The 10,007-nt window shown below is 47.9% G+C and overlaps 1 long non-coding RNA gene across 2 annotated transcripts; it reads left to right on the forward strand.

Moving 5' to 3' along the window:
• Positions 1–1,731: 1,731 nt before the first annotated feature.
• Positions 1,732–3,675, forward strand: LOC147105920 (uncharacterized). Of its 2 annotated transcripts, none has more exons than XR_015081656.1 (2): positions 1,732–2,443; positions 3,237–3,675. It is a non-coding gene; the product is annotated as an uncharacterized LOC147105920 (long non-coding RNA). The 2 variants fall into 2 exon arrangements; XR_015081657.1 differs by having other exon boundaries at positions 3,275–3,675.
• The last annotated feature ends 6,332 nt before the right edge of the window (positions 3,676–10,007 follow it).

A 10,007-nucleotide genomic window follows, 5' to 3' on the forward strand; every position in this document is an offset into this window, starting at 1 on the left:
GCTCGTGAGCGGTTCCGAAGCGCTCCCCCCTCACCGGTTCTAGACACTGGGCTTATTGCCAGACAACCTTGATGTGTGGCCCAGCTCGTGACTTGGAAGACAAATGGTCAGATGAGACAGCTTGAGTTTTAAATCAAAACAATCTTTATTTTTGAAAGAGAATGTACACAGAGAAAATGGCAAGAATAAATGCAGATGAAAAATAACGTTTCTCACAGAGGACTAAATTATACACTGAGAAAAATAACTTTAAAGCATATAAACAGTTCTAAAATAGCGATAAGCTAAAAGCGGGGGTGAGGGAAGCGCACGAACACATCGAGGGATAAATCACACTCCTGAATTACAAAACCCTTAATGTTACAAACCCTCCCGTTGCTAAAATATACCTCAACTATGTCAGTTAGGTAGAGTTGGGCCTTTATGCTCACCAGAATTTTAAAACCCTCCTGGACCTTGGTACTCCTTGTTACGTCTGGGATCTCCAATCTCCCTTATGGGACCGGCTCCTGGACCCGCTCTCCTGCACAAACTTGGAAGTCCTCCGAACTCCTCGAGCCGTCTCCTCTTCCGCACGGTCTTCGAACTCCTGATGGTATCTGGACTTGGACTTCACTGCTTCTGGTGAATCTTGTGGATCTGTCTGAGTCTGGCTGAATCTCTCTCCTGCACAATCTTGAAAGTCCTCCGAACTCCTCGAACCGTCTCCTCTCCACTCGGCCTTCGAACTCCTGATGGTCTTGGATCTGGACTGAACTTCTGAATCTCCTCTCCTGCACAATCTTGTGGGTCCTCCCCGCTCTGTCCTTGACCTCATGTCTGTGTGAATCTGTGATGGATCTGATTGAATCTCACTGAATGAAAGAGAGGACGCTCTGCTGTCGAATTTCCCTCCACAGTTATACTGTTCCCTTGCACCTATCTCGGCGCCAAATCAGGGGTTTTCTTTTGTCAAGGTAATGGGCAGGCTGCTTTGACAAAAGCAAGTACTTTATTTTAATGTCTTGTAAATGAAACTAATGGGATCAGTCCTGTGTCCCTCTGAGTTTGGTACAGATAATGGGTTTTGTCTTTGCTCTGTGATTTCAGAGATGGGTTTGCGTTTTGCTAGCAATTAACACACCTTGAGGTGTAAATACTTTTGTTTTGACTTCGTTACTACTGTAACCATGTTATCATATCAATAGCAGTAAGTTCTGGAATCTTCTAATCGGTGATGACTCAGGCTGCTGTAAGATACTGCTGGTGTGTCCTTTTGAACTGAGCCATGAGAACTGCCAACTCCGTCTTGTGTTCTCACAATGTGGCCATTTCAGGGGTTTTACCAATCTAGACTGGATTTTCTGGATTTTGATCCTTCGCAGGTTTACCTTTGCTGTTTGTTAAGTGGAAAATCTTAGCTAAATGCCCGTCGTGTGTAAGCTGAAAATAATTGCCGCACAGCTGTGCTGATGTTGTGCTTTTGTGATGTTAGTCAAACACACTGATATTTTGTATGAAATTCCTTCGATCCCCCTTTTCATTAAAGCCATCCCCCCACCCCCAAAAAATAAACAGGTTGACACCTCTGCTAATCAGCTGACAATGCAATTTAAGACAAATGCTTTAATCATCTGTTACGATTGCACAGCGCGATTTTCAACTGGAATGTGCCTTTAAATATGGTTTCTAATGCTGTCTTTCCATATCGCTGCTCATGGTTTCAGATTTACCTTTGAAAACATGGTTTGCTGCACAAAGCATGTTACCAGGCTTAACAGTGATAAATGAGGGCAGACTGAGCTGCATCGACTTGCCAGCAGATGTGCAAAGGTGCAGACAATCGTCAGCAGAAATGCTGAAATGTCAAATTGTAGGCTGTTTGAGTAAGCCACGCTACTTACTAATGTTTTATTGGGGGCCACAATCCCAATATCTATCCCCACCTCTCTCTCGCTGTTAATTATATCTCAGCTCCAGCAACACCTCAGAGCCAGTGGGCTGTGGATGGGATTCGGGAGACATGGTGAGGGGGGCCACCTTACTGATGAACGGGATGGGTTAGTGTGGAGGCTGGGGCGAGCGGCAAGCTTGCATTGCATGATGGTTGGAGAGATTTTGCCGACCGGGCTTCATTTCCATATCGGAGGTCAGACTCCCGCCCGAGCCCGGCGGGCGGGGCGAGGGAATCCCGGCGGGAGGAAGAGGTCACCGAGGACCTGATGGCACTCCTGTTGCACAAAGAAATCCCCAAATGTTGAAAATATAACTTACCTTTCTGGACATCTTCTGGCCCTGGATCCACACCCCAACAGGTTCGACCTGGCGAGGAGGCCATGAGGGCTTGGCCACGCACGCCCGAGGCTAAGATTGAAGTCGGGCCCCGATGAATTTCATCAGGACTGATCTGCATCTTTAATCAAGAAACCCTGCTGGCTTCGAGTGCGTGTTCTTGACTGGCCAGGTAAGTCCCCCACTCCATTGGAAATTCCCCCCATGGAATCTGATGAAGAGCACAGATGATGGGATGAGGTTGCAAGAAGCCTCTGCCCACTTTATAAATAATACCATTCAGCAAACCTTTACCAACCCACAAGTTCTTAAATGGACAGTTAACTTAAGTTTCTATAGTGCACCTTTTATTTAGCTCACTAATTCAGAAAACAATGTATGAACCATTCTATCGTTTCTCATATCTGCAATTCTACTGGAAAAGCGTAAGGAAATTTCTTTGACATTTGATATTCACATGCTGGGCCATTTGTTCTATTTGCTATGAATATACTTTGTAAATGTTGTCAATGATATACACAGTTTAATCACAAAGAACACACTCCAGAGACTGCAGGAACCTTCAAGACCCCCTCTTTTTTCAAGTTATTCCTTCTTATTTACATTCTCAGTTTTAGTTTCATGACCAACTTTAATCAATCACGTAGCCTCAATAATAATTTGACTGTGGTTTTGATATCAAGGCAATACAGATCCAGTTATTTTTGTCGTATGTCCCTGTAGACAATACACAAATTGTGCCTGAAAACATATATAGTATCTTTATGAATTAATGGCTATTTCAAGCAGCATAAATGAGCTAACAGACTGCATTAAAACATGTTGAGATGAAAATTAAAACCACAATTGACTATTGCAGACTCCCTGGCATGGCAAAACCTTGATTAGAAGCTTCCCGTGTCGGGGGATTGGATGGCACTGTGCTGTAATGTCTCTTCTCTTGTGTGCTTTTGTTTCAATTCCAGTGCAGACGGATTTGATAAATGTCCTCTCTGTCTGTTAGGCTCCTCCGTGAAATGAGTTTGAGCTGATTCACCTCATTCCATTGTGGTGCAGGACCACAGGACAGAAAGGAACGGCTTACTCCAGCACAAACTGGTACTGACTTCAAACTCATTCCGAGGCTTCATCTCAATGACTGAAATAGAACATTTCACAATTACGCTCTGAAGGAACATTGCAGAGCTTGACTGAAGAGAACTTTACTCTTCATCTGACTTGTGTTTTCCTGACCAAGATACGTGGTAATGCTGCATTAAGAGTGGGCAAAGTGTTCCGCTTCTCAGCACGGATGTTTATTAACCTGATCACCACAAAAAAAATCAAATACATTTTTTTTAGCAATGATAACGCTCACCAGGAATGATATTAACTTGCTTTGCAATAATACCATCTTACACTGGAGTCTTTCATGTTCTGCTAATTCTTCACTGAGACAGTTTAGCCCTGATTTTAACTCTGGATGGGATTGGGTGTGTGGGCCTGAGTGAAGGGTCATCCGTCCTGCCCCCCTCTGCATAAGGCCCAGGAGATTTTTAACTCCCGGGTCTCATTTGAATGCCACGACAATGAGTCCTGCCCAAAGCCGGCAGGGATGATGTCACTGCCATTGGGCGGGGCGTGAAATCCGTGGTGGTTCAGGCAGCTGCTGAGCAACCACGAGAAAGGTCCCCAGCTCGGTAAGTGGGGGAGGGGGGGGAATCAGTAAAGTTTGCGATTGGAGAGGGGGGGGTGCGGGGGAGCCAGACTATGGCAGATGGAGATCAATGAGGAGAAGTGTGAGTCCATCCACTTTGGCTTCCGAGAAAGACAAATTGGAAAATGTTCTTAATGGTGAGAGACCAGGAGCTGCAGAGGAGCTCAGAGATTTCACAAATCACTAAAAGCTAGTGCACAGGAACAGAAAGTCATCAAAAAACTAATGGAATGTTGGCCTTTATCTCAAAGGGGTTGGAATACAATAATAAGGAAGTGATGCTTCAGTTTTACAGGGCCTTGGTCAGACCCCACCTGGAGTATTGTATTGAGTTTTGGGCACGGAACCTCAGGAACCGTAATTATCTTGCCACTGGCATGGCGCAGATTTACCAGAAGGAATCCAGGGCTGAAAGGTTTAAATCATAAGGACAGGTTGCATAAAGTTGGTTTGTATTCCCTTGTGTTTAGAAGGTTAAGGGCAGCTCTGCTCATGGTCTTTAAAATGATCAAGAGATTTGCTGGGGTAGATACTGAGAGACTATTGCCTCTGGTGGGGAACCCTGAACGAGGGGCATAATCTTAAAATTAGAGCGCGGCCATTTAGGAGTGAAATCAGGAAGGATTTTGTTTCACGCAAAGGGTGGTAGAAATCTGGAAGCCACTCCCTCCAAAAGCTGTGGATGCTGAGGTCGATCGCTTTTTGTTAGGTTAGGGTATCCAGGGATATGGAGCAGAGGCGGGTAAATGGAGTTAAGGTGCAGATCAGACATGACCTCATTGAATAGCGGAACAGGCTCGAGGGGCTGAATGGCCTCCTCCTGTTCCTATATTCCCATGCACATGAGCTCCAAATCTGTAGGCACCTACAGAATCAGAACCTGTTTTCATTGAGCTGTTTGTCCTGATGCTGTTGGTGGTGCTATATGCGGGCTCAAAAAATCTGTTCATCCTGCGTCCCTCTAGAGATACGGAGCATAGTTCCGACACGATTAAAGAGCAGAAGCACCATTGACTGAGTGTTATCCCAATACAGCAGCAGTCTAACAAAACAATACATTTAAAGATTTCTCTTTTCATTGTTAAATCAGACAAACCCTGGCGCAGCATTTCTTTTCTACCTTTAGAAATATTTTCATGGATTATTTTCCAACCAAGAGTTTATTTCTTCTCCTGTCCCCTGATCTTGCTGCAGCTCGAGGCCCTAACTCAGACTGGAGTAAACTTTTACATGTGGCTGTTAACAAATCGGTTCCTTGTCCCAGTGGGTATTCGTTGGCCGAGAAATTGGTCTCAGGCGATGGCGCAGAGCGGGCAGGATCGGATTGGCCGCCCGTTACACGCAGCGCCGGATTTATAAATCCCACTGACTGTAATGGGACCGAGTATGCAGCGCCGCGTGTAACAAGTGGCTGATCCTATACCGCCCGCTCTGCGCCACCGCCCAAGGGGAATCTCCAGCCCAGTATGTATTAGCCTGGAGAGTTAGTAGTGATGGGCTGCTCGGCGGTATTAAAAACTGACCCCGCTCCTCTGCTCGCCTGACCTCTGCACATGTACACTGTCAGCTGGTTAACAGTGACCAGTGTAAGAACCCTCGCTGAGTCCTCCCCAGCCTGGAGATGCTGAGGCTGGATGTAATATCCACAACTCTGCTCTAGCGGAGTTCAATAAACTCAACACAAACTATAGAACAAACCAAAAACGTCCCGCGAGCTTTCTGGCTCCATGCCCTACCTCATTGTCAAGGTACCCACTGAGCTAGCAGGGGTGATGTTTTTTGCCCGTTTTTTTAAAACTTAGCTGGTTTCCACCTTGTCAGCCGTGGTTCAGTGGGCAGCACTCTCTCTCCCTCGCCTCAGAGTCCGAAGGTTGTGGGTTCATAGTCCCACTCCAGAGACTTGAGCACAAAAATCTAGGCTGACACTCCTAGTGCAGTGCTGAGGGAGTGCTGTACTGTCGGAGGTGCCGTCTTTCAGATGAGATGTTAAACCAGATGTCTGCTCTCTCAGGTGGACATAAAAGATCCCACAGCACTATTTCAAATAAGAGTAGGGGAGTTCTCCCCGGTGTCCCGGGGCCAATATTTATCCCTCAATCAACATCACTAAATCAGATTATCTGGTCATTATCACATTGCTGTGTGTGGGAGCTTGCTGTACACAAATTAGCTGCCGCGTTTCCTACATTACAACAGTGACGACACTTCAAAAAGTACTTCATTGGCTGTAAAGCGCTTTGGGACGTCCTGAGGTTGTGAAAGGCGCTATAGAAATGCAAGTCTTTTTGGAGTTGAATGGTAAGTACATTCGTTTTCAGGACAGCACTTCAACTGAATGCTTTTTCAAATCTGCAGCTCAGCACAAGGGAAATCAGACTGATCACCAGGGCATGTTGGCAGCTCGCGCACATTCCAAAGGATCTTCTTGTGCCCATCCTTTGAAATGCAATGCTTTTTCCATCCCACTACGCTGAATGGATCAGTAAACTCGGATTGCTTTGCAATACATCTAACATTCTTGCACTTTCGTGGATTGAGAGCTGAAATGATACTTGGAAGTTACACAGACACACAGAGTGGAAATCCTAGCGTTGCTCACCGAGTTTTGTCTACTAATTGGATTCTGGTGCGATCATTCGAGGAGAAATATCTAAAGATGAATTTGGTTCCTTGTATATTTTCTTTTACTTGTAGCTTGGACCCTATCTCTGTCCTCAGTTCTTCCTCAGTGGGAGAAATGTTTAAGAAATTTTCATGGAATATAAATGCACTGGCAAAACAGAACTGTTGTTAAAGGCATATCATTGTTGTTTGCCTGACCGGCTAACTGATGGGCCTTCAATAACCACAAAACTAGAAGTTATAGACTTAAACAAGTTGGCTTTTAATCACTAAGATCAGAGCTATCATCTCAACACGTCGACTGGTTCACAGGAATGAGTCATACAGATCCTGGGATCTTTATGTCCGAGAAGTCGGGGGCGGGGCCAAGAGCAAAGACCTGGAACCTCCCAGGTTAGTCGGGAAAGAGGAAGTGAAACTATACACAGTGGGGGAGGGTAATATACATGAGTGCAAAACGAATACAGGATCAAGACAAACAGATTTCATTACATTCACCCCTTCTATAGATTTTGTCCATCGGGGTGATGTTTCTTAAAAGTTGGTATAAGTGAGTCTGTCAGGAGGTTTTGCAGTTCTCAGTGATCAGCGCAAAGCCGGTTGGGGTGCCTTTAGGGGAGTGGATTCTGGTTCCTCCGCTGTCCGGGCCTCCGCAGTGTCTTCCAGGTTATCTGCAGTGTCCTCCAGGTTAAAGTTGGGTATTGATACCTCTGGGCATCCTGTCTATTTGTAGTGTAAGTCTTCATCGGGTAGTCTCCCATCGTTTTCTCCGCTCCCCGAGGGAGCGAGGTCTTTTATGGAAACAGTGTCCTCTCGCCCATCAGAGTATTAGATATAGGCGTACTGAGGGTTTGCATGGAGGAGCTGTACCTTTTCCACAAGGGGGTCCATTTTATGGCCTCTCACGTGCTTCCGCAATAGTACTGTCCCCGGAGACGTCAGCCACGCGGGTAGAGATATGCCCGAGGTGGATTTCCGGGGGAAAACGAACATCTTTTCGTGAGGGGTAGCGTTAGTGGCAGTACATAACAGAGACCTTATGGAGTGGAGCACGTCTGGGAGGACTTCCTGCCAGCGGGAGGTCGGAAGGCCTTTTGACTTTAAGGCTAACGTGACAGCCTTCCAAACAGTAGCATTCTCCTTTTCCACTTGCCCATTACCCCGGGGGTTGTAGCTAGTGGTTCTGCTAGTGGCTATCCCCTTCGAGAGCAAGAACTGGCGCAGCTCATCACTCATGAATGACGTCCCCCTATCGCTGTGTATGTAGTTCGGCATGCCAAACATGCAGAATAGATTACAGAGACACTTGATGACCGTGGCACTGGTCATGTCTGGGCAGGGAATGGCGAAGGGGAAGCGGGAATATTCAATGATATTGAGGAAGTATACATTACGGTCGGCAGAGGGAAGGGGTCCCTTGAAGTCCAGACTTAGGCGCTCGAATGGCCGTGTGGCTTTGATAAGGTGTGCACGGTCAGGCCTGTAGAAACGAGGCTTGCATTCCGCACAGATGCGGCAGGCTCTGGTCATTGCCCTGACCTCCTTGATGGAGTGGGGCAGATTGCGGGACTTTATAAAATGGTATAGTCGGGAGACCCCTGGGTGACAGAGGTCGTTGTGGAGACCCTGTAATTTGTCCGTATGAATGCTGGCACACATTCCCCGCGATAGGGCGTCTGGGGGTTCATTAAGGGCTCCAGGCCTGTACATAATATCATATGATATGCCTATCAATTAGTCCAATAAAAGGCGACGAGTTAAGAACGTAACTGAAGGTTTTTATTGGCTAAATAACAGAGCCCACCCTCGTGGGTGATCCGATCCAACAGGGAGGAATACTAGCCAGTCAGCTACCTTTATACCTGGGCAGGTAATGGGCGGAGTCGGAGGTGGTCAGCCCAGGTATAACAGTGCGACAAGAGGCGACCTCGTGTAGTGATGTGACAGTGAGAACAGTGAGAACAATATACAGTGATAACTATAACAGTGGTTTACCACATTCACCCCCTGTTTAGATTAGAGTCCGGCGGGGTGAAGTGTATTACCAGCTCTGGTATGTCAGTCTGTCCGGAGGCTTCGTTAGCCTCTCCGATCGTCGCAGCGGCGGTGTTACATTATCCGGTGTTAAAGCTGGTGTCTGCGTAGTCGGCAAAGGCTCGTGGGGTTCCGGCATGCCGTCTACCTCGGCTGGACTCGGGGGGTTGGGAGGGGGGGGTGAGGGTGCGAGGTCTCGTAAGGAGACAGTGTCCTCCCGTCCGTCTGGGTAAGCCACATAGGCGTACTGGGGGTTGGCGTGCAGGAGGTTCACCTTCTCGACCAGGGGGTCCGTTTTATGGGCCCTCACGTGCTTTCGCAGCAAGACGGGTCCCGGAGAGGTCAGCCAGGTTGGTAGGGTGGTTCCCGTAGTCGACTTCCTGGGGAAGACAAACATTCGGGCATGGGGGGTGGTGTTAATGGCAGTGCAAAGTAGTGACCGGATGGAGTGCAGCGCAATCGGGAGGACCTCTTGCCAGCGGGAGGTTGGGAGGCCCTTAGACTTTAAGGCTAAGAGGGTGGCCTTCCATACCGTCGCGTTCTCTCTTTCCACCTGGCCGTTCCCTCGGGGGTTGTAGCTGGTGGTCCTGCTTGCTGCAATACCCCTCTCCAATAGGAACTGACGGAGTTCCTCGCTCATGAAGGAGGCGCCCCGGTCACTATGTATATAGTTCGGGAACCCGAACAAGGCGAAGAGTTTGTTCAGGCATTTAATGACCGTGTTACTGGTCATGTCTGGGCAGGGGAAGGCAAAGGGGAAACGGGAGTACTCATCAACGATGTTGAGGAAGTACACATTACGGTCGGATGACGGTAGGGGCCCCTTGAAGTCGATGCTCAGACGCTCGAAGGGGCGGGTGGCCTTGATCAGGCTTGCTCTGTCCGGCTTATAGAAGTGCGGTTTGCACTCAGCACAGATCTGGCAGTTCCTGGTCATGGTCCTGACCTCCTCGATGGAGTATGGCAGGTTGCGGGCCTTAATGAAATGGTAGAGTCTGGTGACTCCGGGGTGGCAGAGGTCATTGTGGAGGGTCTGAAGTCTATCACTTTGCGCGCTGGCGCATGTAATGCGTGAAAGAGCATCAGGGGGGTCGTTCAGTTTACCGGGCCGGTACAAGATCTCATAATCATAGGTGGAAAGCTCGATTCTCCACCTCAAGATTTTGTCGTTCTTGATCTTGCCCCTCAGCTTGTTATTAAACATGAAGGCAACCGAGCGTTGGTCGGTGAGGAGGGTAAATCGTTTGCCTGCCAAGTAGTGCCTCCAGCGCCGTACTGCCTCCACAATTGCCTGGGCTTCCTTCTCGACCGACGAGTGTCGGGTCTCGGGGCCCTGTAGGGTCCTTGAGAAGAAGGCTACCGGCCTACCCTCCTGGTTAAGGGT

This window comes from Somniosus microcephalus, chromosome 17, assembly GCF_052327205.1.
Source record: "Somniosus microcephalus isolate GS21.2 chromosome 17, FLI_Smic_1.0, whole genome shotgun sequence".
NCBI lineage: Eukaryota > Metazoa > Chordata > Chondrichthyes > Squaliformes > Somniosidae > Somniosus > Somniosus microcephalus.